Source organism: Lynx canadensis, chromosome C2 (genome assembly GCF_007474595.2).
Source record: "Lynx canadensis isolate LIC74 chromosome C2, mLynCan4.pri.v2, whole genome shotgun sequence".
NCBI lineage: Eukaryota > Metazoa > Chordata > Mammalia > Carnivora > Felidae > Lynx > Lynx canadensis.
The window spans coordinates 157577472-157604075 of NC_044311.2; positions in this window are offsets into that span (position 1 = coordinate 157577472).

A 26604-nucleotide genomic window follows, 5' to 3' on the forward strand; every position below is an offset into this window, starting at 1 on the left:
AGACTCGGCCTCCCGGCCGTTGGAGGGAAGCCGTCCTGCCCACACCTGACCCAGGCCTCAGGCCTCCGGGCCACTCAGGCCGCCCGGTCTGTGGGCTTTGTTACAGCTCTAGCAAACTCAGACGTGCACGTGCACGCACACAAGCACACACGCACGCACACACACAGACACAAGCAGGGACACGCACAGGCACACATGCACAGGCACACGCGCACACACAACATGTTAGCGTTCAGAAGCCCTGACGTCACCTTCTGGTGGAGCTGGGCTCACGGCCGGCTGGCCTTGTTTCGCCCGTTTGACTTTTCTTATTTTTTAATTTTTTAATGTTTGTTTATTTTTGAGAGAGAGAGAGAGAGAGAGAGAGACAGAGACAGAGCATGGCAGGCAAGGGGCAGAGAGAGGGGGAGACACAGAACCCGAAACAGGCTCCAGCCTCCGAGCTGTCAGCACAGAGCCCGACGCGGGGCTCGAACCCTGAACCGCGAGATGATGACCCGAGCCGAAGTCGGACGCTCCACCGACTGAGCCACCCAGGCGCCCGCCCATTTGACTTTGAACAGTTACGTACTTGTCCTGAGCCTCAGTTTTCTCATTTGAACGTGGGAAAAATAATATCCCTCCCTCGTCGGGTTGTTTCAAAGAGATCGTAGGGCTCCGTCCAGGCACCCTGAGGGCCGCACTGCTTCCTGGTCATCCCTCACATATCTGGAGAAGTCTCATCAGTCTGGAAATTAAACGGTGCACTTCCAAATAACGTAGAAACGATCTTGAACTGAGTGGCCGTGAAAATACAACGTGTGACGACCTACAGAATGCAGCACAGGAGGCCGGTGGCTTGACGAGCTTGTGTTAGAAACCCGAAGAGGCTTCCTATCTGGGATCTAAGTTTCCACCGTGAGAGGCTGGGGAAAGAGAAACTAAATCCAAAAAGTGAAGGAAATAATAAAATAGTGGCAGAAATTAATGAACTAGAAAACAAACAGAAAAATGTAACAAAGTGAAAATTGATTTTTTGAAAATTTGTAAACATTGGGGCGCCTGGGTGGCTCTGTCGGTTGAGCGTCTGACTCTTGATTTCGGCTCAGGTCGTGATCTCATGGCCGTGGGTTCGAGCCCCGCATCAGGCCCCACAGTTGTCAGCACGGAACCTGTTTGGGATTCTCTCTCTCTCTGCCCCTCCTCTGCTCGTGCTCTTTCTCTCTCAAAATAAGTAAATAAAGCTTTAAAAAATTAAAAAAAAAAAAAAGAATTTGTAAGGACTGAAAACCTGTAGCAAAACTGATCGGGAATAAGAGACAGAAATCAAGAGCAGAGAAGGGAGGTGGGCTCAGCCCCGTCAGAGGTGACAGGACGGTGGAGAGGTGTCGGCAACAACCTTATGTCAGTAAATCCAACAACCGTGGTGGATGAATTCGTGAAAAGGGCAGCTTCCCAAAACTAATAGCCGTGAAACAGGAAGTCTGAACGGCCCTATGTTTTGTTTTCTTTAATTGAGTTTGTCATCAAAACTTTCTACGAAGAAAACTCATATGCAGATGGTTTCCTTGGCGAGTCCGATCAAAGATTGAGGGAAGAAATATTATCAATCCTACACACGCTCATTCGGAGAATAGGAGAGGGAACGGTTTGCAGCTCATGTATGCGGCGGGCATCACCCTGGGACCACGTCTGACAAAAGATGAGAAAAGAAACTAAGAGATCGATGTCCTACATAGATACTAAGCGCCAAAGAAAGTGTTAGCAAACCAAATGCAGCAAAACATGAGAAGGATAAATCACATAGCGGACCAAGCACGGTGTAACCCGAGAACACAAGATTAGCTCGATGCGCGAAAATGGACGGGATCCACCATCTTGGCAGAATAAAGGAATGCTGCAGAAAAGCCCACCCATGAGAAGTCAGCACCCACTTACGATAAAGGTGCCGCACAGACCAAGAACGCCACGGAGCCTCGGCTGCCGCAGACCTCCACGGAACTCCTGCCATTCTGTCAAATTCAGTGGTGAAGTTTGGGAACGAGCAGGGCCAATGCAGTAAGACAAGACGAGGAAATCGGAGGCGTATAATCTGAAAAGCGCTCGCTCCTGAGGGGTTGTCTTTCACCCAAACCCACTCCCACCTCCGGGTGGCGTCGCTGGGCTAAGCTACTTTGCCCACTGACTCCCATCTCTGCTCCGCCAACGCAGCGCCAGAGAGAGGCCACAGGGACACAGGGACAGACGGGCAAGTGCCCGGGGGAAATGAAACCCCGCGTGGCACGCTCCATGGGAAGGGACGTAGGGGGGCGCTGACGAAGACGGGATGCGTGACGTCTCCCAGCTACTCCCCACTGGTTCTATAAACTCTCCAGGGAGGGGCAGCGTGAGGGCCACGGGACAAGATGTAGAGGAGGAAGGTCTACATGGAAAGTTCCCCCTCTATTCTTGTAGCTTTAATTTTCTTCAAGTTTACTTATTATTTCAAAATAAAACCCTGGGGAAAAAACTAAGAACAGTTAAGTCGGGGGGCAAAAAAAGTCACCGTTTCTTTCAAAGGGAAGTGATCGCATGTTCACAACCACACCGAGCGAGGCCCCGACTCAGTTATGAAGCTGTTTTGCTGTCAGATATGCTGAGGCTGCACATTTCCAAAGCTGACCTTAGCTCCCCGGGTTGCACTTTTTCCAATCAGATGTTCTTTCACAGAGAAAGAATGTCCAGTTCTGCACTTGACTCTCGCTGATGCTTTCCTGATGAGCACTGCTGTGCCCTCGTGGCCCCAGCCCGCCTCTGTCTCTGCAGGAAGTTAAGAGCCCTCGCTCGCTGAGCACGTCGAGTGCGTGTGGCAGGCACCCCACGGGGCACGGGCGCGTCGCGAGCCCTGCAGACGAGCTCTCTGCCCTTGGGCAGCCTCGGTCTGGTGGGCAGAGGGTCCCGTTCGTCTCCTGTTGGACACGGAATGAGCAGCCAAGATCACCGGGTCCTGTGGTTTCCGAATGTCCCATCCATCACGTAAACAACGGCACTGGTGTGAGGGAAGCTCACTATAAATCACAAAATAGATGGTTCCAGCTGAGCGGGGGAGCCGGCCACGCCTCCGTGTGGTTCCGCGGCCCCTCGCGGGAGCCCCGTCAGTGTAGGGCACGCGTGGGCAGCCACGGACGGACCCAGGACCCCAGGAAGGGTCCGGTATTCAGAGTCGCGTCCCCTCTGCCCTCGGCCGCTGCCCAAATGCCATGCGACCGTCAGGCTCGTGGAGCCCAGTGCCCCCCTTCCCAGACCCTCCTGGCCTTCCCTGGAGTCCCGTCCCTCAGGCGACTACTAAGCCTAGTCTGCCCCCTCCTCTCTGCCCGGGGAGGTCCCGTGGGGGGGTCCCGCAGGCTACCTGCCCCCCTCCCCCCAACACACACACCAGCCAGGGAACAGCGGGACAAAGCAGACTGTTCACGGCTGCAATCACCACGGCGCGGGAAAGAGGAGGCTCCCAGTGTGCGCGACCCTCCCGAGCTGTGTTACAAGCTTCCCGAGAGGCTCTGAGGCAGTGGAGACCTCGGCCTCTCGGAGGAGGGGCGACGGACCGGTCACTAAGCGCTCGCTCACACGCTCCCCTGCATTTATGCGGCACCTACCGGGCGCTGGATCGCGGGAAGCCTGGGAGACCCCGGGGGTCAGGCGACAAGGGTGTGAGAACAAGGTGACGGCTGGGTTCAGGCTAGGAAGGGGGCAAATGGGGGCTCCTCTGATGGGGGTTGGGACGGCCCTCCAGGGAGGTGACGTGGCCAGGAGACCCGAGGGCACAAAGATCAGGCACCAACTTTCCCAGCAGAGGGACAGCGGGGGCACAGGGCTCCCTTTATCAGGAAGACAATCCCATGAGCTTGAAGTGATTGTGAAATTTACTTTATGCCTAAAACCTAGAGAATAAAAGGAATATTTTAGCAGAAAGCACAACAAGGGGGGGCAGGCCCTACCGGACGCACAAGCACCCCACACTCAGAGTGGAGCCCCGTCGTCCGTGGGGCCGCACAGAGAAGTTGGCGTCCCGGGGTATCGTGGTGTTGGCTGTCTCTGAGCGCTCCGCCCCACTGCCCCTCGAGCCTGGGGTGCAGCGGGACACTGTCGCCAGCCTCGGGGAGGCGTGAGCGTCTCAAGGCCAGAGAGAAGCTCGGGGCTGCTGTGGGCCTAACGGACACCGGGAGGGACAGAGTGGACCCGCCCAGAAAGTGCCCACACGGGACCACGGGGTTCTGTTAGAACCTGGGGTAAGCGGGAAGGCGGTCCCTACCGACGCCCCACCGGGTCCACAGGGCACAGGGCTTTGTGGACCTGAGGAAGGTCAGCCCTGCAGACGGGGGATCGTCCTCATATGATCGCAGGGTCGTCGTGGGAGGGCAGTGGGTGCAGTGGGGCAGCAGAGGCGGCCAAGCCTCCAGAAGCTGACAAAGGCAGGGACAGAGCCCGTCTGGAGGCTGCGGGGGCACCGCCTGCTCGGCGCAGGGAGGCTGACCTTGGATACGCTGTCCAGTAGCAACCGTGTCGTGTTTGGTGGCCTGTGCGTGCCCACTCGCTGTGGCGGCTGCGGGAAACCCGTACAAACACTGGAAGCAAGGCCTCGGGGGGACCGAGAAGGTACGACGGGAAAATGTCACACGAGGCACGTCTTGATCCCACGGCAGAGAAGCCGTCGGCGTCCGTGAAATAGGGCAGAGCTGGGCCACCACTCCGTGCGCCAGGGCTGGGGACGTCCCTCCACGGGGCGCAGGCCGTGACGCAGAGGATAAGGGCCCACAGGCGTCACCCCGGACACCCCGTTCTGTCCCTGGCCACACCTCTGACCCCAACAGGCCCCCACGAAGCCGGCCGCAGACCATCGCACCTGCCCAGGCGGCAGACACAGCAGGTGGCGAGGGAGGGGACGGGGCTCTGCTGTTCCCACCGTGGGTGCCCCAGGAACCCTCCCGGACTGCTTGGGAGGCTGCGGGGGCCTCCAGCTCCTGGGCCGGCTCTCTCAGCCGCGTGCTTGCAGCGGCAGAGGTGGTTCCAGGGGCCCAGGACGCACCCTCACCTCTCACCCTCTGGGGTCAAGGCTTTGAGGAAGAGGAGGGACTCAGAGGGGGCTCCCCCACGTGAGGAGGGAGAGGCGCGGGGACGAAGCTCTGGGTCCGCAGGTTGTCTGGGTCCATCCTGCTGCTGGGGGCCAGAGGACACGGCCCTGCAGGGCGGCCAGGGGCAGGGGCTGCGGAGTGAGAATGTCCTCAGGTGACAGCCACCAAGGGCGGAGCCGCTCGCTGAGGGAAGGAGCAGATTTTTGTTCCTCGAAGTTTCTTTGAACGTATTTTTCCTTAAAAACACTGGTCCGATTTCAGATGGAAGGAGGTCAGGATATGACACCCCAGAAGACGTCACTTTGTTATTTTGAGCCGAGGGCGATAAAGAAATCGCAAACACAGGGGCGCTCTCTGCCCCCTCCTTTCTGCCTAAAAGTAGGGCATGCATTTCCCGTTGGAGAAGAAAATGTCCTTTGTAAAAACGTGTCCTCAGGAGAGGACCCTTCGACTTGAGTCTGTGTGAAGAAGCTTACTAAACATCTTATTGTTTTTAGGTTTATTTATTGACTGTGAGAGAGAGGGAGAGCGCATGTGCAAGCGGGGGAAGGGGAAAGAGAGAAGGCCCCAAGCAGGCTCCACAGTAGGACCGTGGAGTCAGACACGGGGCTCGAACTCACGAACTGTGAGATCGTGACTTGAGCCGAAATCGAGAGTCAGACATTTAACCGACTGAGCCACCCGGGGGGGCCCCCACTAAACATCCTATTTACCATACGTTTCCCACTCACTTTTCCTCAACCGCCCTCTCTCCCCACCCCCACCCCGTCCACCCCCACACACAAAGCCCCGGCTCCCTTTCTGGTCTCTTCTCCCACAAGCATCACCTTTTGTTAAAATGGCATAAGTCCCCCTCCCAGGCCTAACCCCCTCTTTGGAGTTTGCACTTCTTTTCTCTGAGGTCCCCCACATGCATATAAAATAAACCTTTTCTCCTGTTAATCTGGCTTTTCCTCATTTTAATCAGCAGGTGTCAGTTACAGACTTAAGAGGGTAGATGAAGGGTTTTTTCCTCCCTCTCCTACAGGGTGTTTAGAGGCCAATCACCTCCTGGCGCTCTTCTAGCTCCCAGGCACCCACACAGGGTCGTGTTACTTTTAAACTCTAGGAAGTGCTCAAAACTTTCTTCCGTTTCCTTAAAAATCACTGTGGCCGACTCCCAGGCCAGGGAGCAGGGTGTCCCACGAGCCGCTGTGCTAACAATGCTGGCTGTGCCCGCAGAAATTCTGCAAGCTTGTCTCGACCCACAGAAGGCGCTTCTCGAATGTTGGAGGCCGCTTCGTCGTCCCAAAGGACATCATGCCATGTGTCTGGAAGTTCAGTGTGAACTTTCACAGGAGGTAATAGAAGAAAGCCGGGCAGTGCAGTGCGTGAGCCCTTCCGGGACGCCCTGCAGTCGGGCTGCGCATTCTCCGTCAGCTCGTCCCCCTCCGGGCCCGAGTCACGGCTGGCCGGTGTCCTTCGTTCCTGTGGTTTGATGAAAACTCCCGCGCACACGGGGCCGCGGCTGGGGGGGACGGGATTCGTTGGGTGTTCACACTGGCGTGTCACGAAGAAGCCCCGTTGGCGTTTCTTCCCAAAGACAGTGTGGCCGGAAGGGCGGTGGGGCCGCCGGGAGGAGCCCTCACCTCCCTTCTCACCCAGCTGGGGAGGCGGGCAGCCACCTCGGGGGCTCAGGTCCCTGCAGAGGCCGGCTGTGCCCACCCGCGACCTCCCTGCCTCCCCTGCTGCCCGGGGCCCCGCTCCTCCTGTCGGCCTTCCCGGTCAGCAAACGCACCCTGGGCCACGCGGGACCCGGCGGGGCCACACCGGCTTGGCCAGCGGGGGAGCTCTGAGGCAAATGCAGATTTGCTCCCTCCTGGAAGAAGAGAGCCCCAGCCCTCCCTTCTTCCAGAATCTCTGGGTTCCCTGTCCGGACGCGTGTAAATCTCTTTAATGGCTACGTCAGCCTCTGGCCAGCCTCCCGACTCAGGAATGTTCCTCAAGGCCTGGAAGCCAGCCCTTTGAACTGTAATCTGCAGGGAGATAGCACCCCCTCTCCTGTTTCCTGGGAGGGGAAGGGCTAACACATCGCCTGACTCTCAGTTGCAAAACCTCCCTATCGACAAGAGCCAGGGCTCGGTCTGAGCTTGTGCTGTTGTAGCAGATTGCCCGCGGTGTGGATCCCCCCTGGCTCAATGCTCGTTCAGCGATAGAATCGTGTTCCTTCTCTTCTGCCTTTCTGGAGAAGTGTTCTGATCGGGGAAGACATTGGTTCTCAATTCCATTTCCCAGTAGAGCCCTGGTGGGAGACACCGTGGGAAGAGAGACGATCGAGGCAGCCCCGGGCCAGGTTGCCTCTCACTCCCTTGCCCCTCAAGCCTGGCTGAGCAGCTCCCGCCTGTCAACCCTGGCTACTACACTAGTCCTTGTAAACGGCCTTTTGTCAAAATCCCCTCCCCCCGCTGGGTGCGTCTGCCTCGGCCAGGCACCCATCCGTCCACCAAGGGACCACCTTCTGGTCATTGTGTGGGCTGCATTCGGTCCTGGTGGTCAGGGACGGCCCAGCGGATGGGAGGCCACACAGAGGGCCGTGGGTCCCAAGGTCCAGGGGGCGGCTACCCTCAGCCACCCAGGCACAACCCCTGTAAGGCCGGACCCCACCCTGCCCCCGCCCCAGCCTGCCGGGCTCACACACCAGGCTCAGGCGGCAGACCGCGGGACCCCAGAGACTGGGACCCTACCCTGTGCCTTACTGTCCTCAAGGGCAGACACGTGTCTTTTTTTGTCCCGGGTGCCCTTTTCCCATGCTGGGTGGGTTAGCAGTTTAGACTAGCTGTCTGCACGCGGGGTGCAGTGCTCCAGGCCCAGCCAGCCCCCCTGCCCATCCGGGACAGGCCCCAGACCCTCCCTCCCCAGGGGCCCCCCTCACTTCCTGAGGTCTTTGGTTGTGGGGGGGGGGGGTCAAGGGGCAGAAGGCGGAGACGGGATCTTTGGTGGCAGAAGGACCACTCCACAGCCTGACCCTGGGAGCCAACCGTAGTGGCTTCCCACGCTCGCACGCACGCGTGTGGGTCTGGGATGAGTGGCTGGCCAGGGCGCCCCCTGGACCGGGTGTCTGGGGAGCTGGCCTGGAGGACCCGGCCGTGGACGGAGGGCACCGTGGCCGCCCTCAGCCGGAATGGGTAGAGAGGACAGAGCCCCTGGAGACGTTGCAGATGTTGGGTGGGCCTGGGGTTCCCACGGAACTGGGACGTGGGCAGGGAGCCAGACGGGCTCTCGGTCTTCAAGGCCAGGACGAGGTGGCCGTCTGGACCCCAGCCCTGCGCCCGTGTGAGAAGGGCCTGGACTGCACCCTCCCCCGTCAGGCTGGGCCGCGCACCCCCGATGCCCTGTTCCCAGGCCCCCTGTCCCGTCGGGACCACTGCCCTGAGCCCGGTCAGCCTGCAGCTGACCCAGCCCCCCCCTCCCCCACCCCCCCGGGACCTCCCCAGACGGGCACAGGTGACCGTATAGCCGAGGACTGGGCGGGGGGCGGGTAGAGGGAGTCCGTTTTTGACCCCCCCTTTCTCAACGAGCTGATAACACCCCGCGGTCCCTGTTGACGTCTAAGCAGCTGTGGGCCTGAGGGGGTTGCCGTCATCAGCAGGGAGGAGGCCCCGTGCTCGTGGGGCCAAGCCCTGCCATCTCCCCTGCCCGCTCTCCCAGGCCCCTGACAACGTGGCAGGACTGAGGTGCGCCCCACGGACGGACCCTCCCCCTCTGAGTCCACACCAGGCCTTCGGGCACCAGGAGCGAAGCAGACGGTGTGTGGCCTGTCCCTGCCCCTCGAAATCCCCACCCGCGGGGTCCTCTGTGGTCAGGTCACGGATGGAAGAGTCCCCCCCAGCGGCAGCAACACCCAGGAGTCCAGCTTCTTCTGTGGGGGACGAGCCCCGAGCACCAGGAGAGCCAGACCAGGGAGGGCGCTATGCTTCCGGAACTCTAGAGATCCCGTGAAAACTCTCCCTGAGCCCCTCAAGATAAGAGGGAGCAAACGGACCACACCACCCGGTCCCGGGTGTCTGCCACGGATGCTGGGGATCAAAGGCACAAGTGGAGCTCGACCACGAGGCAGCACGTGGTGGAACGTTCTTATCTTCCTATCGTTGCCGCGCTCACGTGGAGGGTGCCCCCGTGGGCCCCAGGACGTGGACCGTTCCCCCGGGGCGGCTCCTGTGTCCCCGGGCTGGCATCCGACAGACCCGGTCCTGCCTTGGGCTCCCCCACGGGCCTTCCAGGGCCATCTCTTCTGACTCGCACTGGGTGTCTTTCAGGTTGACGCCCTGTCCTGGGCAGGGCCGGGGTCCCCCACCTGGGGTGGTGGGCAGCAGGCCCCTTGCTGGCTCTCAGCCCCCTCTCCCCCTGTGTCTCTGCAGCCAGGGAAGGGTTTGTCTGGGGGGGAGGGGGCGGGTGGCTGCCCACGGCCCTTGTGTCTCCCCCCGGGGGTCTGGTCTCCACCAGGACTCGGGGCCCAGAGCCCCAGAAGCCCCCAGGCCCCTCCTCCTGGCGTGGATACCGGCCCACGGCCTGGCTGCCTCCGCCGGCCTGGGACGGGCTTCGCGGAGAAGGGAATGCTGGGCAGGCCAGGGCCGGAGACCACGGGGGCTGCGGCTTCCACGGGAAGGGGGCTGCAGGCAGCAAACGCAGGAGTAGGAACATACTGGAAAACGCTTCCCAGTATCCTCGGTGCTGCTCCTCAGAGAGCACGGTGAGCGAAGGTGACCAGCCGTGACAGAACCGTGGGGAATGCGGCGCCGGGGAGCCCGGCCGTGTCCTCGCACGTTCCGTGGAATGAGCACCCCTGTGTGCTCTCCGAGAGGGAGGCACTCGCTCACCGTCCTGCGTCTCTCGTGGGCGCAGGTGGCCCGGTCCCCGCCAGCAGGCCCCTGGGGAGCGAGGCTTGGCTGTCAGAGCAAATCCCCCCTCGCCGCGCCTCTTGAGGAACATGACAGGGGCCGGGGTCCTCCTCCCGATCCCCAGACGCCCTTCCCCCAGGCGGCCCTGGACCAGACCCCGGCCACCCAGCACCCTCCGCCCCCACACCGGCCCCTCGGCCTCCCCGCTTGGCCGCGGGCCTTCCTGGCGCTGGCCACCTCCCTCTGCCCCACGCCTTCTCCGCCCTGGCCTCTCGGGGCCCGGCTCCTGTGCCCTGGGAACGGCGGTCGGGGCGCATCTAATCGACCGTTAGAGGACGCTGACGGGCTGATTTGTGTGTCGGCCTGTGGCGCTAAGATGCTCCAGGGACGGGGCCGCGTCTCGGGGCCCCGAGTTAAGGGGGAGAGCTGGAACCGGGCCGCTGGGACTTTGGCCGGCCTCCACCTCATTGTTCATGGCCTCAGCTCCGCTTCCTCTGCTTCCAAAATGAGCAGAAGTTGTTGGGGTCTGTTTACCCCATCAGAGGTTCACATGGCCGCCGTGAGTCATACCGCGGCCACTTCCTCCTGGACGCGATCCCCGAATCCCCACTGTTCCCTCGCTGAGGCCAAGACACCGCCATCTGTTCAGAGCAGGAGTCAAGGAGCCATCGGAGCCCAAAGGATCGATGATTCAGCACAATCCCCGAGAGTTACTCACCAGCCCTGAGTCACCCCGGCCGTGACGCCTCGCGTCCACCGAGCTCCCTCGCACCCGAGGTCCTGCCGGGGCACCGTGCGAACCGGCCTCGGCCGCCTCCGCCCCCAGACTCACTCCCGGTCCCTCGAGAAGAAAGCTGGCGGGGCTCCCAAAGCCCAGTGGGCGGCCAGGGTGGGGCTCGGCGGGGGCCGCGAGCCGGGACCCGGTGCTGAGAGGGGCCCCCGCGGCTCACGTCGTCGTCTCTCGGGCTGCCGTCCCTCAACCGCTCTGTGCTCGCCGCCCCGCTGTGGTGGGCGGTGGTTTGCCGTGCGCTGCGTGGCGCCCGTGGCGAGGATGTGCCCCAGCTGCCCCCTTCCACGGCCAGTTCAGGCTGGGCCGCGCTGCCGGGTCACCTCGTGCGCAGGGCGCCTCCCGCGCAGTGGAGACGCCGCCACAGGGCACGAGCTTGAACTTTTCAAGCAGTGATGACGTCTGTCGGCACTGAAGCCATTGACCGGCCCACCGCCCGGCGGCTCCGCATCCTTGCCGACACCGGCACCCGTCACTCTCTCGGGGCTTAGGCGTCCCCATAGGAAGGCATGTCATACTTACTTTGCGTGTCCCTGACGACCAACCAGGTGGGGTGCCGTTCCGAGCATTTTCTGGCCCCTCTGCTGTGAAGGCACGGAGTCCGTGGGCGTGTCTCTCGTGGGCTGTGGACTTGATCCCTCTTGATTCCCGAGAGCTCCTTGTATGTTCTTAATCCACGTCCGTCCCGGTGCTGTGACCCCTTCTCATCCGGTGACCGACCCCTCGCTCTGCAAGTTCACGCTTTCCGTGCAGGCCTCGTAGCGTAGCTCCAGTCTCCGGAGCCCGACACGGGGCTCGAACTCACAAACCGTGAGATCGTGACCTGAGCCCAAGTGGGACGCTTAACCGACTGAGCCATCCAGGTGCCCCCTCACGTCCCTTTTCTTACATACTTCCCACATTTTTTTCAGATGCAACCCCTTGGAGCAGAATATTGTTAGATTTTTCGCTCTTTGAACCCAGCCTGGCAATCTTTGAGAGTGTTTTGTTTATTTGCATCAACGTAATCTCTAACACAGCTGGGGTCACAGCCCCCATCCTACACCCCACTTGGCCGTATTCCCGCCTGTTCAGTGGCCCTTCTCTCCTCCTCGATTGTCCTCTTTTTAACTGTATTGACCACCTTCTCAGTTCGTCCATATTCTCCTCTGCGAGCTTGCCTGCTGTACATTTGTGCTGCGTTCTTAGTGGTTCCTTTCCAGAGTAGCTAACACTTCCATCCACTCCCAGATGACGTCAGGACCTTTGAACTCTTGAATTGCGTTTATTCCCGGCGGTAGAGGGAACGACACCCCCCAAAGACGTCTACGCCCTAATCCCTAGGACCCACAAATATGTCCTGTTACGCAGGAAGGAGACGTTGCGGACGTAATGAGGTTACGGACATTAAAATACAGAGATTATCCTGGATTACCCAGGTGGCTTCAGTCGAAGCACATGAGCTCCTGAGAACAGAGGGCTTCTCGAGCTTCCGCCAAGATGTTCAGGGCAAGAGGACTGGATGTGCGTAGCCGGCTGGAGGTGGAGGGGACCGGGACGGGGAGCCTGGCGGGCTTCCGGAGCAGGAGGCGATGGGGATGTCAGCCCTACGAGGACAGGCCCGGAGCTCTGCCGGGACGGACACGAGCTCGGACGCGGACTCTGCCCCAGGGCCTGCAGACAGGAGCCCAGGCTGGCGGGGCCTTGACTCCGGCCGTGTGAGGGGCCACGCGGAGGACCCGGGCGAGCCCCAGGCCTCGGCCCCAGGAAGGCTGAAATGGCAGATTCCTTTTGCTTCAAGCCCCTGGGCTTGTGGTGGTTTCTTCTGCAGCAGCGGAAAACTAACTCCTTGCCCTCCTTTTCTGCTACCAGGGCCGTGGAGGTGAATCCCACGCACATTTTAAACCCGCCAGACATTCTTCCTCCCCGTCTTTGGTCGGTGCTCTCGTGTCTGCTCACCGCCCTGCGCGGCCAGTCCCTCCTCCGCTCCTGTGCTGCGTGGCTTCCGTCCCTCTTCCGAGCGGCTTCCTTGGGAATAAGCCTGACTGCCGGTTTGTTGGGGACAAATTCTGTGTTCGGCTGTCTGGAAATACCTTAATTTTGCCTCCGTTTTTGCAGGATGTTTTTGCTGGGTGCAAGATACTCGCAAATAATAACAGTATTATTGGCTCAGGGCCCAAAGAATGAAATAAATACCCATGAGTCCATCTGGATTGAAATAACGATTGCAAATATGAATAAATGAGCGAGAGAGGCAACCATTCCCTGAAGTAAATGCCAACGAACAAATGTAGAAGGAATGAAGGGAGTAGAAAACTCACCATCATGACCCTGCTGTAGGATTGCCAGAGCTAAGACCCACCGATAAATGCTGAAATCAGGGGGCCAACAGGGTGCATGTTGGCTTGAGTGAGAGCCTCCTGGACAGAGATCACATGGCCTCCGCCGCGGGGGAAGGGCCCCGCGGCTCCCTTCGCACAGACGTGTGCAGAGGGAACCAGTGCCTTCGTGCTGGGCAAACCACTCAGTGCCACCTCGCCCGGGCGACCAAGGCGAACATCGCCATCGTCAGTCATGCTGACAACCCGTCCCCCTCCTCCATCAGACTGGCCCCGGGCAGGATCTAACGGTGGGGGCAGGGGCACCAGACGGACACGTCCAGCCTCTGCTGACGCAACGCTCGTTGACACCCTACTGGCCAGAGAGTCGCAGGGCCCAGCCAGCATCAGCGAGGGGACCCCGCGTCACACAGCAAGATGGGCATCCAGGGCCGGAGAGTGGGAGCCATCGCTCCGATCCATACGCCTGGCTCTCGGTCCCCCGCTGCCCACCACAGACCCAGGGGTGCCCGGGAACCCACAAATGACAACTGGCCGGTGGTGCAGGGGCGGCTGTGGTCTCTTCATCCCCCGTGGCCCCCAGCAAAGCAGGGTGTTACTAAATGCCCCCATCATACGAGAAGTTAGGTCACTTGCCCACGGCGCACGCCTGTTTGGAGCAGGGCCTGGACACGGCAGTCCCACCCAGGGCTGCTCCCTCAGGCGCTACATTCTTCAGGTGCTTCGCAGATGGGGGCCCGGCCCCAGAGCTCTGTGTGGGTCACACCCGAGCCGGCCCATCGAGAAGGGGCACCCAGTGCATCCAAGTCCAGGGGTACTACCCCCCTTCACCCCCACTTCCGCTGCCCTTATCAAACCAGATGCAGACGGTAACGTGTGGATTTCTGCCCCCTCGCGGGCCATGAGTCCACGGGCCCGAAGGGCAAAGTCAGCAAGATCTGAGAAGGGATGGGGCTCCTTTCAACACTCACTCCCCCAGTTCTGTGTTCATCACCCCCACCTGTCCTGGGCCTGTCCCGGGGCAGAGCCCCGGAGCTGGGTTTGGCTGGATGCCTCCCCAAGGGGGTCCCTGCTGAGGGCTGGGGGGCTGGGTGGTGCCGGCGGGCTCAGTGGGGAGTGAGTGCCTAGAGCCACCGGGGCTGAAGCCAGAGAGGCCTGCAGAATCGAGGAGGCTGGGTGGGCCACAGCCAGGTGCTCCGGAGCCCGGGCCTGACCGCCTGTGGGGTGAGGGCGTCTGTCAGCCCCCCCTCACCCACATCCCATGCCCCGGTGCTCCGGGCTGCTGCGCCTCCTGCCGGCAGTCCGGCCCAGGACGGGGGCGCCCAGGTCCTTGGTTGCACAAAGTCAAACTCAGCCTTACGTGGGAGGGAGGCAGGGCCGGGCGCTTTGAAGAAATCTGAAGACACCCGGGCGGGTCTTGGTCTCCGGGAAGGCCCCCCAGCCCCAGCCAGGGACAGGGAGCCTGGAAGGACTCCCTCCCGCCAGGAGCCCACAGCAGAAGGGTCACTGGAAGTGGGTGTCATCCAGACGGACCAGCACCCCCACGCCGGGAGCTCTGCCGCCCACTCCTGCCGCCACAGGGGCACGGGGAGCCCGGCTCACAGCTCAGCCCCGTGCGGCCTCCGGGCGCATCTTAACAGCAGAAGCCCCCAGGCAGCCCGGGAGACCACATCTGACCACAGGAGGCCAAAGGGGCCGGCTCGCAGGGTCAGAGGTAGGTGATTTTCTTGCTGCATTTCTTTCCAGGGGGAGGGACCTTGCCTGCAGCTGCCCGGAGTGCGCTGTTAGGTGCCCGCAGGCTGCCTTGGTTACGGTGACAGCCATGTGTCCTTCGATCTCTGTTACATCATCTCAGCTCCCAGGGATGGAGCCACCTTCTGGAACCGTTAGCTGCTTTCGCTGCTGTGGATCCCACCTTGGATGTGAGACGGTGATGAGTCTGGGGGCTGTTTTCTTTCCCACCACACGACCTATGACTCCCCACCAACCCCAGATTCTCCTGACCATGGTGCAATGAGGCTGGGGAAAGCAGGAGATGAGGATTTGAGTGTGTGTGTGTGTGTGAGAGTGTGCACCTGTGTGAGTACGCACAGGAGTGTGCACGTGTTTGTGCGTGAGCATGAACGTGTGTGGTGTGTGTGTGCAGTTGTGTGTGCACTTGTGCGTGTGTGCACTTGTGTGTCACGCGTGAGTACGAACTTGTGTGAGTGTGTGTGCTTATGTGAGTGTGTGTGTGAGCATGGACTTGTGTGATGTGTGTGTGGCATGTGCACCTGTGTGTGAGTGTGCATGAACACGAACTTGTGTGAGTGTATGTGCACGAGTGTGCACTTGTGTGTGGGGTGCACTTGTATGTGCACGCATGAGTACGAACTTGTGTGAGTGTGTGTGCTTATGAGGTATGTGCATGCGTGAGTACGAACTTGTGTGAGTGTGTGTGCACTTGTATGTGCACACGTGAGTACGAACTTGTGTGAGTGTGTGGTGCTTATGAGTGTGAGTATGTGCATGTGTGAGTACGAACTTGTGTGAGTGTGTGTGCACTTGTATGTGCACGCGTGAGTATGAACTTGTGTGAGTGTGTGTGAGCATGAACTTGTGTGATGTGTGTGTGGCATGTGCATGAGTGTGCACTTGTGTGTGTGGGTGTAGTGTAGATGGAGGGGCTGGGGGACACCAGCCGCTCTGTGTGGCTGTCACTCGCCCTTAGGGGAGGTGACCCATCCATGGGATGGAGCCCATAGGCCTGGACCCCCTGCTCCCATAGGGCCACTGGGAAGAGCCCCAGGGGTTGGGGCTCAACAAGCCGGGCTCATACTTGTCAAGACACGGAGGTGACATCAGGCCTGCGGGGTGCGGGGCCCTTCCTTGGAGCTAGTGGGCTTCCGGCCCTTGTCGTCCAGGAGGGAAACAGCAGATGGGGGGCTTTGGGCCAGGGTCGCCCCGGGTCGGAGGAACTCACACTCAGAAGTAAAAACTGGGAGACTGGCCCCGGTTTCTGAGGGCCCGGTGGTGGAGTGGGGAAACGTCCTGAGATTTGTGACCTCTCTGGAAAATCCCACCTCAGGACCTACATTTGGGGAAGGAAGAAGGTGGGGGGCTCGTTTTCCTGCCTCCATTAATCATGAATACTTGGTTTATTATTGTAGTCTTCCCCTGACATTTACTTGTTGAGGGAAAATAAACATTAAAACATTTGCTTTGTTACAAAATAAAAGCTGCATTCCAGGAAATATTCCAGGAAGGTGACTTTGAAGGCAAGCAACCCCCCCCCCGCCTCCCCCCAGCGTGCACTCTGCTTGGGACATCAGCAAGCCCAGCCCCTCCTGTGCCTCGTAGAGACCCAGGGAAAGAATAATCCTCACCAGCAAACGGATGCGTCAACCCCAAAGCCGGACACTCACTGGAAATGTGATGAACCACCCAGAGCATCCCAAGCCAGTTCCCGGGGGTCGAGGGGTCGTGGGGTCCTGGGGTCCAGGGTCCTGCTATCACCGGGATAGCAGAGAGGGGCTGCTGGCCCTCAGCACTCTGGGCGTGGCAGTCGGACAGCGGTTGGGACCCAGCGCCCACAAAGCCAGCCCGCACGGAGGGCCGACCCGCCAGCTTCCCCCAGACCCTCCGGCCCCACCTGCCTGGCCCGGCGTGCGTGAGCCCACCGCCCGCACCTGCTCTGGGGCGGCCCCGGCCGGGGAGCCCCTGCCACTCAGCTGACGGGACCCTGCGTTCGCACGCTCAGTGAGGTTGTCAGCACCCAGTTCCCAGGACTTCTGCGAGTGGGGAAACGCCCGTGCCGTGAACGCCGTGCCGACTCCATCCTGTGAGTCACGAGTAGCCCCCGTTCCGTGGCCTGAAGGCCTCAACTCAGCTCCCGAACAGGGACGCCCGGCCCCACAGCTTTGGTCCCACATTCGGAGCGCCAACCAGCCCCTCAGACCCAATAGACCCACGCCGAGCCTTGCCTCTGACCTTGAGCCCCGGGTCTGCTGTGTCCTGACCATACAGTCGTGGGCACGTCCCTCCCCTCACGCCCAACGCCCCATGAGGGGGTGAGGTGAGCAGATGTGGGCACCCGAGGCTAAGCAGGGCACGAGTACACCTTGGCGAGCGCAGAGCCCCCGGGGGCGCGACCTCATTCCAAACCACTGCCCCGGACTCCCGCCTCCCCGGACTCCCACCATGGGCGGCTCTTCCATGCACTCCCCATTCCTCTCTGTGCCTTCTCCATTTCTCCTTCGGGGTCATGGTGCCCCACAGACCCCAGACTCGATCTCAGCCTAAGCTCTCCCTCTATCTGCCATCCATCCGTCCGTGTCCATCTATGTATCTGTCATCCATCCGCCTTCCTGTCATCGTCGGTCATTGTTCATATACCGCCACCTGCCTATACCCGGACGCTGTCCTCCTTGTACCCTCGCCCTGTTGGGACTCATTTCTTCCCAAGCACAGACCCTGGGATGCCGAGGAATATGGTTGACAGGCACTGGGACAGAGTGATGGCGGCCAGATGCGCCGGTCCTCTCCGCGTGTTCACAACTGCTCAGGGTCCCCCGGCCGCAGACCCCCGGGTTCCTGCTGCCCCTCGCCTCCCCCTCCTCTCCCTCCATCAGACACGTCAGTCAGGCCCCCTTCCCTCCGCTGTGCCCACCCCTGCCTCCTCGGCCCGTCCCCGGAACAGAACGGAGGCTCCACAGGCACGTCGGTGGCAGGAAGATGCGGAGACAGGAAGCGGGCTGGGTGAGGTTGGGGCACAACTCAAGAAAGCAAAGACAGTGCGGTGTCTGGTGGCCCAGGGTCCGTCACACGGGACACTTTGGACTCACTGCACAGAAACCCTGCCTGGTGTGTGGGGGCCTGCTTCCACCATGGGGACATGCCGCCCGCACCACCCGCCCCATCCCCCGTCCTCCGTGTCAAGTTCAACCTCACGGGGGAGTACGCTCCCCTTTGCAAAGCCAGCTGCCCCAGCTGCCACCGTGTAGGCGGGAACAGGGGTCCCCGGGGCTCTGAAAGCCAGGCTCTGGAGGCTGTGCGTGTGCGGGACGCTCCAGTGGCCACAGGAGGGGCCACTGGGGCTCTCCGTGAGCGAAGACCAAATGCTCAGCAGTCTGATGTGGCTCATGAACTGGTCCAGCATGTGACCCTGGCAACGGAAGCCAACGTGCCTCATACACCAGACACTCTCCCACGTATGGGGCCGGGAGACGCTCCAGCCTTCCACCTGTCACTGACCCCTCATCCCCACAACGGCGGGAGATCAGGGGGAAGGAAGGACACACAGCCTTGCCCCAAAATCAGAGATAATCCGTAAGTCCACCGACACAGGGGTTGCTTCAAAACCCTGTCGGGGCCAACCCCATCCATTCCGGGTTAATTGGGAGGAAGGCTGACCCATCCCCCCACGCAGCCTTCCCCCCGCGTGTCACTGTGGTCCTGTGTGGCTTGGTCCAGATCTGGAGACTCCCCGCGATCTCGATGAGTCACGAACAGTCTCAGAAGAGCCCGGAGACCCAGCGTGCAACACACAGTGGGTTTCCACCCTTAGCAAGAGGTGGTGGATGGAGACGCACACTCGGGATCAGTCAGGGGCTCTGTGCGACAGAACGAGGTTTTAGCACCACCTCCGAGGTGAGCCTCTCTGGGGCGTGGATCACTCCATCCTGGGGAGACGACCTCACCTCGGCCTGCGCGGTCTTCGGGGGCCCTCCCTCCGGTCCAGGGTCCGCGGCCCTGGCTGCACAGTGGGCACCTCGTCAAACACGCCAGGGCCCCTTCCCTGCAGGTGGGCCAGCACCAGTGGGTTTCAGCTCCCGCTTTCCACGTGACGCCGGGCCCCGAGCGCGATGGCCAAGCTGGCTCTTGGCTTCAGGAAGGAAGGAATTTGTCAAGACCGATCCGTAGAGGATCCCGGCAGGAGAAGGGTCCAACGCCGCAAGGGGAGCAGAGGCCGAGCAGCCCAAGGCTACTTTGCCTGGAGGGGGGTGTCAGCCCTCCCGCTCCCCACTGCTCCATCCGTGAGGGCGGATAGTCCCTCCCAGAGTTCCCAGGAGGGTCAGTGAGGTGAAGTCTATACCCAGCACGTGACGGAAATTCCAAGAGTCAAAGAAGCTATTTTCATGCCTAAGAGGCAAAGTTTTTCGGAGGAATTCAAACAAAAAGACCAGACAGGGGTCAGAAATCTCTATCACCGAAGCCGGGGTGTCTGATTTCTCTACCCCAATTACCAGCAGTGCCGACAGACACGTGGGGAGCCGTGCGGGCATTAGAAAGCCCAGAAACGCTGAACGATGAAGAACGTGTGCTCAGAGGCCCTACCCTCCTCTTGGGGCGGTTGGCCTGGGAGTCCTGGTAGCTTCAGATAAACGGAGGTTCGGGCACGTGCACACCTGGGGAGGTGGGTGCGGGGAGACGGGGTTCTGTCCTGTTGTCCCAGGACGGGCCTGGGTGTCGTCGATCTGCCCACAGCTCCTGGTTGAATGAGCTTTCTGGTTTCCCATTCCCATAACAAAATGTGCTTTCTCGGTAAAGACAAAAGAAAACTTATGTTCTAAAACACACACGACTCGAAAAGGAGGGAAAAAAGTGCCCGTCATCTTCTAAGGGCTCCTTTCAGCTAGGCCCGGGAAACCCTGCCTTCTGGGAGTCATGTGCTGCGGGCGGGGGGGACCAGTGTGGCCAGGGCAGGGACACTTTCCGTCAGGCAGCATGCCGCGCGGCCAACTCCTCCTGCAAGGAACTCCGGCCTCATTTTCATTTCTTTCTCGCCGAAGGCTTTCACTAGAGCTGCCTCCTAATTCTCTGCCCCCGCCGTATGCTGCCTCCGGGCCATGGACGTGGCCACAAAAGTCCACGTGGCAGGCGGGGAAGCGGTAGTCAGGACACCGGGGGATGGACTGCACTCTGCCCCTTGGGGTTTCTGGCGACTGTGGGCGAGTCATGGTGGTAGGACTCAGTTTCCCAGGGGGCAGCTTGGGGGGGCCGCCATAGACCATTTGCAGGGTCGGCCTGTGCAAAAGGGTGTGTGGACGCTTCTGAGGCCACTCAAAGCTTGATAAAGATACACGAAGAGCTAGAGATACAAAGGGAACTAAGGAAAGAGAAGAAGGTAGAATTAGACGAGATGAGATGCAGACTGAGAGGGGACGGGGGTGGGGAGGGGGGTGGGAGGGGGTGGGGTGAAGGAGGAGGGGGATGGAGGGGGGTGGGGGTGGGGATGGGGATGGGGGTGGCGTGGGGATGGGGGTGGGGTTATGGGACTGAAGACAGGACCAAGGAACAAGGTGAAGGCAGAGACAGGGGCAGGTGCAACCAGGAGAGTCTAATTCAGGGCCATCCCTACTGGCAGGGATACTGTCAGGCTTTCGTCCTAGGTGGGAGCGCACGTAAATTGAAAGGGAGCCGACTTTGTCCTCGGAGCCTTTCTGGCTGAAGCTACGGAGGCCCAAGGGTGAGGGGTCCGAGGCCGCTCCCGTCTCGTCCCCGTCCCAGGGTCCTCTCCGTCCCCATCTCCATGCTCTTGAGGGCCCCCTGCTCAGACGTGCCCCTCGGGGTGGATGGTCCCCGTAGAGACCACGCCTGTCTCCAGAGACGCTTGCGGACGCTCATGATGCCTTGCTGGGGGTGGTAGTTCCGGAGGGGTCTGCGAGCCTCGGAGGCTGGTGGTGAATGAGCCGAGAGCCCAGCCGTGCAGACTCAGGTGCAGGCAATCGGGTCCGTGCCTGGACCGTTCTCTTTCTCCATCAGTGGGAGACAATTTTGTTTTGAAAATTGGAAACACGGGTCGAGGGGCTAGTTCCCATACCGAGGCCGGTTTTCCAGGTTCCGCCTCTTCGTGTGTGGATCCCGACAGTCAGCCTGGCGGTGGGGAGGGGCCCGAGACCCGTGGCACAGGCGCGAGTTTCAAAGGCACAGAAGTATTTCTCCAAGGAGGTGTTAGTTCCATGAAAGCCAAATTCCAAGCCCTGGCCCTGCTCTGGGCCCCCACCCTCCCCGGGATCCCGCCAGGCACGGCCCCCACCGGCATCGGTGGCTTCCTCTGAGCACCGGCACAGCAGGGGCAGGGGCATCCTTTCAGAAGGAATTCTCCAGCCCGCAGATCAGGGCTGGGAGAGGCCAAGCAAGCTTCCAGGCGGGTGTGCGAGCAGCCAGGCGGCCACCTGAGCCGAAAGTCCCCTGTGGGCTCGCAGCTGTGGGCTGGGTCCCGGGCACACCTGGCCTACCCTCGGGGGCACTTCCATAGGGAGGTGAAACACGCAGCGTTTCTGTCTTGTGTCCACACAGCAGCTGCCTTGAGTAGTCTGCAGATAAGAGATGTTCCAAAGGACGGTCCAGGCAGGAGCCGCGCGGAAGCGTGGACGTCTTCGTGCAGGGAACTGGCAGGACCTCACCGACTGACTCCGGCGAGGCCCCATGTGCTATCTCTCCCATCTAATGTGGCACTAAAATAGCCCGAGTCACTGTGACCCTGAAAAAGTCCCAACTATTTTTAAATTAGCTGTCCCAAGGGCAAGTGGCAGATGATTCATGGTGACAGATCTTCTCTTTGTGTCCCTTCTGACCCCAGCATCCGGGATCGTGCAGCCTCGTGGGGAGGCCTGATGGGACTTGAGCTCAACACCACCAGCTAGGTCTCACCTGGGGGGACACTCGCCTCGACTTGCACAAAAGACCAACCGGAGGAGGACGCCCGGCCGAGCCTGGGCCCCCTCGGCCTCCCGCGGGCAAGGCGTGGCTGGGGAGCGGCTTCCGGAGAACCTGAGCGAAGAGTCCGTTTACTTAGAGCAGCGGCTGCAGTGACACGAGGAGGCTGTCAGCCACCAGAGTTCCTGCATCAGAATCGAGGCGGGCCCAGCCGCCAGGCCCCAGCGGGCGCTGATGTCTTCCAGAATGTGGGCTCCGTGTTCCTTCTGATCTCAAGGAAAATACCGTCAATCTCATTATTGCAAAGTTCTGTATTTGCGAATCGGCTAGGGCTTCCTCGTAACCACGGGAGCGGCGCTGTGGTTCTTTCGCGGCCGTTCCCGGACACGCGTGGAGTGGCAGAAACACGAGTCCCCACAGGCGGCTCCGACGGAGGCCAAACCGGCCACGCCCTGCCTTCTTCTTCCAGAATGTGTCCCGCTCACCGTGTGCTTACTGCCGGGTTCTTTGCATTTTTGCCCACGGCTCCCTTGTTTACCGTGGCCCCAGGCGCCGGGTGGGGGTGAGGGCAGGGTCTGGAGCGCACGAAGGCTGTGAGGTGCCTCAGGAGCGAGCGTGTCAGAGAAGCTTCCTCCAGGCGGGGGCCCCGGGCTGGTGGCTGAGCTCGGTGGGAACCAGCTGACAGTAGCTACTCAGTAAGGGGTCTTCCGACAAAGGCACTTCGGATGGGTCGTCCACCGGTCGGTCGACGCAGATGTGACCAGAGGCTCATAGGAACCCGACCCTGTGTCTCCGCCAGGAGTGACGGTCCGGTGTTCGCTGATTCCGTGTTGGAACTTGGGCCCGCAAGTAACTGAGGCAACTGTGCTGTGAAATTCTGTAAACCTCACAGATCTCAGTCTTCAGTCGGATTCAACCATTCCGTGTTCTATTGCACTTTGACCACCCAGGTGTCTTGAAGCCGGAGGCCTGACGGGGTCCGCCCTCCGGTGCTCCGGGGTGCCCGCCCCCTACGGGGGGCGGCCGCGGCTGTGGCTGGGCCAGCGGAGAACGGGGTCACGCGACACATGGGAGCTTCTGGTGTGGGCGAGTGTTTGAGCACGTGCTATGTTCTCGCTGAGACGCAGACACCTTGGGGCGGGCGGGCTGTGGCCCCAGGCACCTCCAAGCCCACATGGGCTCCCTGTCGGTGCCGGAAGGTTCTAGAGCAACGACTGAGGTGCTCACCAAATCAAATCGAGCACAAAAGAAATGAGAAATTTACCCCTCTTTCTGGGCCCAAAGAGAGAGTTCACGTGTCAGATTATGCATGGTCCTCGGGAATGCAGACGTTTTCTGAAAACGGTGAGGCGTCTGGGCGGATGTGAACCACCTTCAGACAGTGACAGGGGCCAGCCACGGGTGGTGCCAAGAGCTGGCAAGCACTGCTGCCCGTGCTGACCTCCCGCATCTGCTGGACACTGTCCCTGGGCCCCAGGGAAGGGGGACGTCCGGGCCGTGTGCAGCCTTCCGGCCTCCTGACCACGGGCCGGCCTCGTCCCCATCGAAGTACATCCACCCTCCGAGAACGGCTTGGCTAATTGTCCTTAAAAGGAGCCTCCCTGTCGACCCAGTCTTGGGAATCCCAAGCTGGAGGTGGAGGCGGGAATCCAGGCCCTAGGAGAATCCAGGCCCTGGCCCCAAGGGTCTTCTCTCCTCGAGGTCATGGCTTCTTCTGGCTGTGAGGAATTCTGGGTCCTTCCTAGGGCAGTCCAGCTAAGTCGGGCGGGTCCGTCCCGGGACAGGAGGAGACCAGGGTCCACACCCGAATGCCCTGTCCTGCCCTGCAGCTGTGGGGAGCGGAAGGGGCGCCGGAGCCCGGGAACTGCTCAGGGAGCGTGCAAGAGTGTAAGCTGCCCCTGCCTCCCCTTTCCTTCCGGCTGCAGCGCACAGAGCTGGGTTCCCCCACAGCCCTTGGACCAGGACGCTCCCTCCCACCACCCACACTTGGCCGCTGCTGGCCGCGCTTGTTACCTTGTTGTTTTAAGCCACGTCACGAGTGTCCCCGGCACCGGTGGGGACCGCGCTGGCCTTCCTCTGACCCCTTGGTCCCGCCTCGGTCCCTGCCGCCCACCAGCATGGGTGCCGCCCATGGGGTCCATTCCTTTGCCTTCCTTCCTGCTTGCAATACATTGCATATTGCATTTTTTTTTAAAAAAGGTGTTTTCTGTTTTAGCTGTTCTGACCGTATGGGAAGGGCATCACGCCGTAGGTGACCTCTGAGTCTATTTTCTTAACACGCGGTCTAGCTGCTGTGCACCACGGGGTGCGCGTCGCCGTGTCCTGATGGCCGCGCGCCGTCCGTCGTGTCCTGATCTCAAAGGCTCTCCCGCGAGCTGTTCTCGGGCTGTGGCTGCTGTGAGCACACCCACCCACGTCCCCGTTACAGAACGAGGGTGTCGTTAGCAGTGGGGTGCGGAGCCCGGCTCAAATTCAGGAACGGCGTCGCCGCCAGCTCCCGGAAGGAGACGGGAGACGGCGTGGCCTCATCGGGTCTTTAAGGTGTCTCCAAAGGAACGGGCCTGCAACGGCCCTGCTCTCCCCGACCACGCACAGTACCGAGGGTCTCACGGGCTTTGCACACGATGTCTCCGTGCTGGTTTTCCCGACTGCTGGTTGGCACACACGCTCCAGGCACCCTGGCACAGCCCTCCTTCAGGTGTGGTGTCGCGAGCATCTTCCCCCGGTTACCGCCCGTCTCGCAACCGTCTGCAGGGCGTCCTTCGACTCTCGAGGCCTCCCCCGTGGCACGGCCAAGTGTGCTGACCTTTCCTTTCCAGGTGAGTGGCTCCCACCCCCTGCCGCAGGCTCCCTTTCTCCTTCTGCATCCGGTCCGCGCTGGAGGCCCGGGGATGGCCTGCACGCTGCCTCTTACCCTTTGGTTTCTGATGGGTCCAGCCCCAGGGAGGCACAGCAAGAGTGGAGACCGGGAGCCGTGAGTTTGCGTGTGGCTTCCCGGGTCCTCCTGCTCGTCCCTGAAGTCCGCGAGACCCTCCGCCAAAGGCCACAGCTCCACAGGGGCCCACTCCTCAGACCTCCCTCCGGATCCCAGCAAACGGGCCTCCCTGCCCCTCGGGTGCGGGCACCCTGTACTGGGTTCCTTAAACCCTGCCCGCACCTCAGCGAAAAATCTCTTTTTTAAAATTCTCCACGAGGGGCGCCTGGGTGGCTCAGTCGGTTAAGCGTCGGACTTCGGCTCAGGTCACGATCTCGCGGTCAGGGAGTTCGAGCTCCGCGTCGGGCTCTGGGCTGAGTGCTCAGAGCCTGGAGCCTGTTTCAGACTCTGTGCCTCCCTCTCTCTCTGACCCTCCCCCATTCATGCTCTGTCTCTCTCTGTCTCAAAAATAAATAAACGTTAAAAAAATTTTTTTTAAAAATAAAAATAAAATTCTCCACGAAATCTCCATTCTGAGCATGGCCTCCGTTTCTCGCCAGGACCCTGACCGGTACAACATCCAAACTTTGTGTGCCATGTGTATGTAATCTTTTCCAACCCGACGTCTAAGAGAGTCATGTATTTTTCTACCCAGAATTTACTGTTTGGTTTTTGACATTTGCGTCCTCAATGCATAGGAACTTCTTCCTATCTTTTCCATATGAATAGCCATCTTTTCCAGCTCCATTGGCAGAGGGGTATCCTCTCTCCCATAGACAAACCATGTCCTCACACTCAGGTCTCTTTCTATGTTCTCTTTCCAGTCCTGGCACCCAGTTGTCTATTTTTGCAGTAACCTCATATTACCTCAATTACCACAATTTCATGGTGATCCCAACATGTGGCAGGGAAACTCCCCTCCCTCTTCAGAAATGTCCTGTTTATACCTGTTTTTTTATTCTTCTGAACAATTCTAACATGTTCTGTGAAATACTTTGTTAGGATTTTGATTAAAAAATGCATTAAATTGGGGTGCCTGGGTGACTCAGTTTCTTAAGCATCAAACTCTTGATCTCGGCTTAGGTCTTGATCTCAAGGTTATGAGTTCAAGCCCCATGTTTGGCTCTGTGCTGAGCGTGAAGCCTACTTAAAGAAATGCATTAAATCTAGTCGTCGATTTGGGGAGAATTGGCATTTTATAACATATGTCCTATCCATGAATATGGTATGCCATTCTATTTATGTTTTTGAAAAATTTATCTTTTTTTTCAAAAAAATTTTTAATGCTTACTTATTTTTGAGAGACAGAGAGTGGGGAAGGAGCAGAGAGAGAGGGAGACACAGAATCTGAAGCAGACTCCAGGCTCTGAGCTGTCAGCACAGAGCCCGACATGAGGCTTGAACTCACGAACACCCAGATCATGACCTGAGCTGAAGTCAGCGCTTAACCGACGGAGCCACCCAGGCGCCCCCCAAAATTTATCTTAATGACATTTTTATCATTTCCACTGTAGACATCTTCACATCTTTTGTTAGATTTATTCTTAAATACTTGATATTCTGTGATTCTAGTAAATGTGTTTTCTCTTTATTTCTTTTTTGAGGATTGTTTGTAACTGGTATGAAGAAATCCAGCTGACTATTGTATATTAATATTATATCTAGTTACTGCACTAAGCCCTTTTTAAAATTTATGTCTATAGATTCTTTTGGGTTTTAATCATAGCACCTGAAAATAATGGCAGCTTTGTTTCCTCTTTTTCAATTCTTGATGGTGTCACACTGAATGGGGCAATTATAGGGTAGGGGTTTCAAATTCATACTGAAGGACCTTTCTGGCAATAAAAGCAGCACAAAACAGAGGGGACTGCCTCCATCAGTTGTGTTTTCTTCATGAAAAAGGTGTGAGTCAAGTTGGGGGTACCACATTTCTTGGGAAGCCAGAAATAGGCCGGGACATGAGGAAAGACAGGTCTAAATG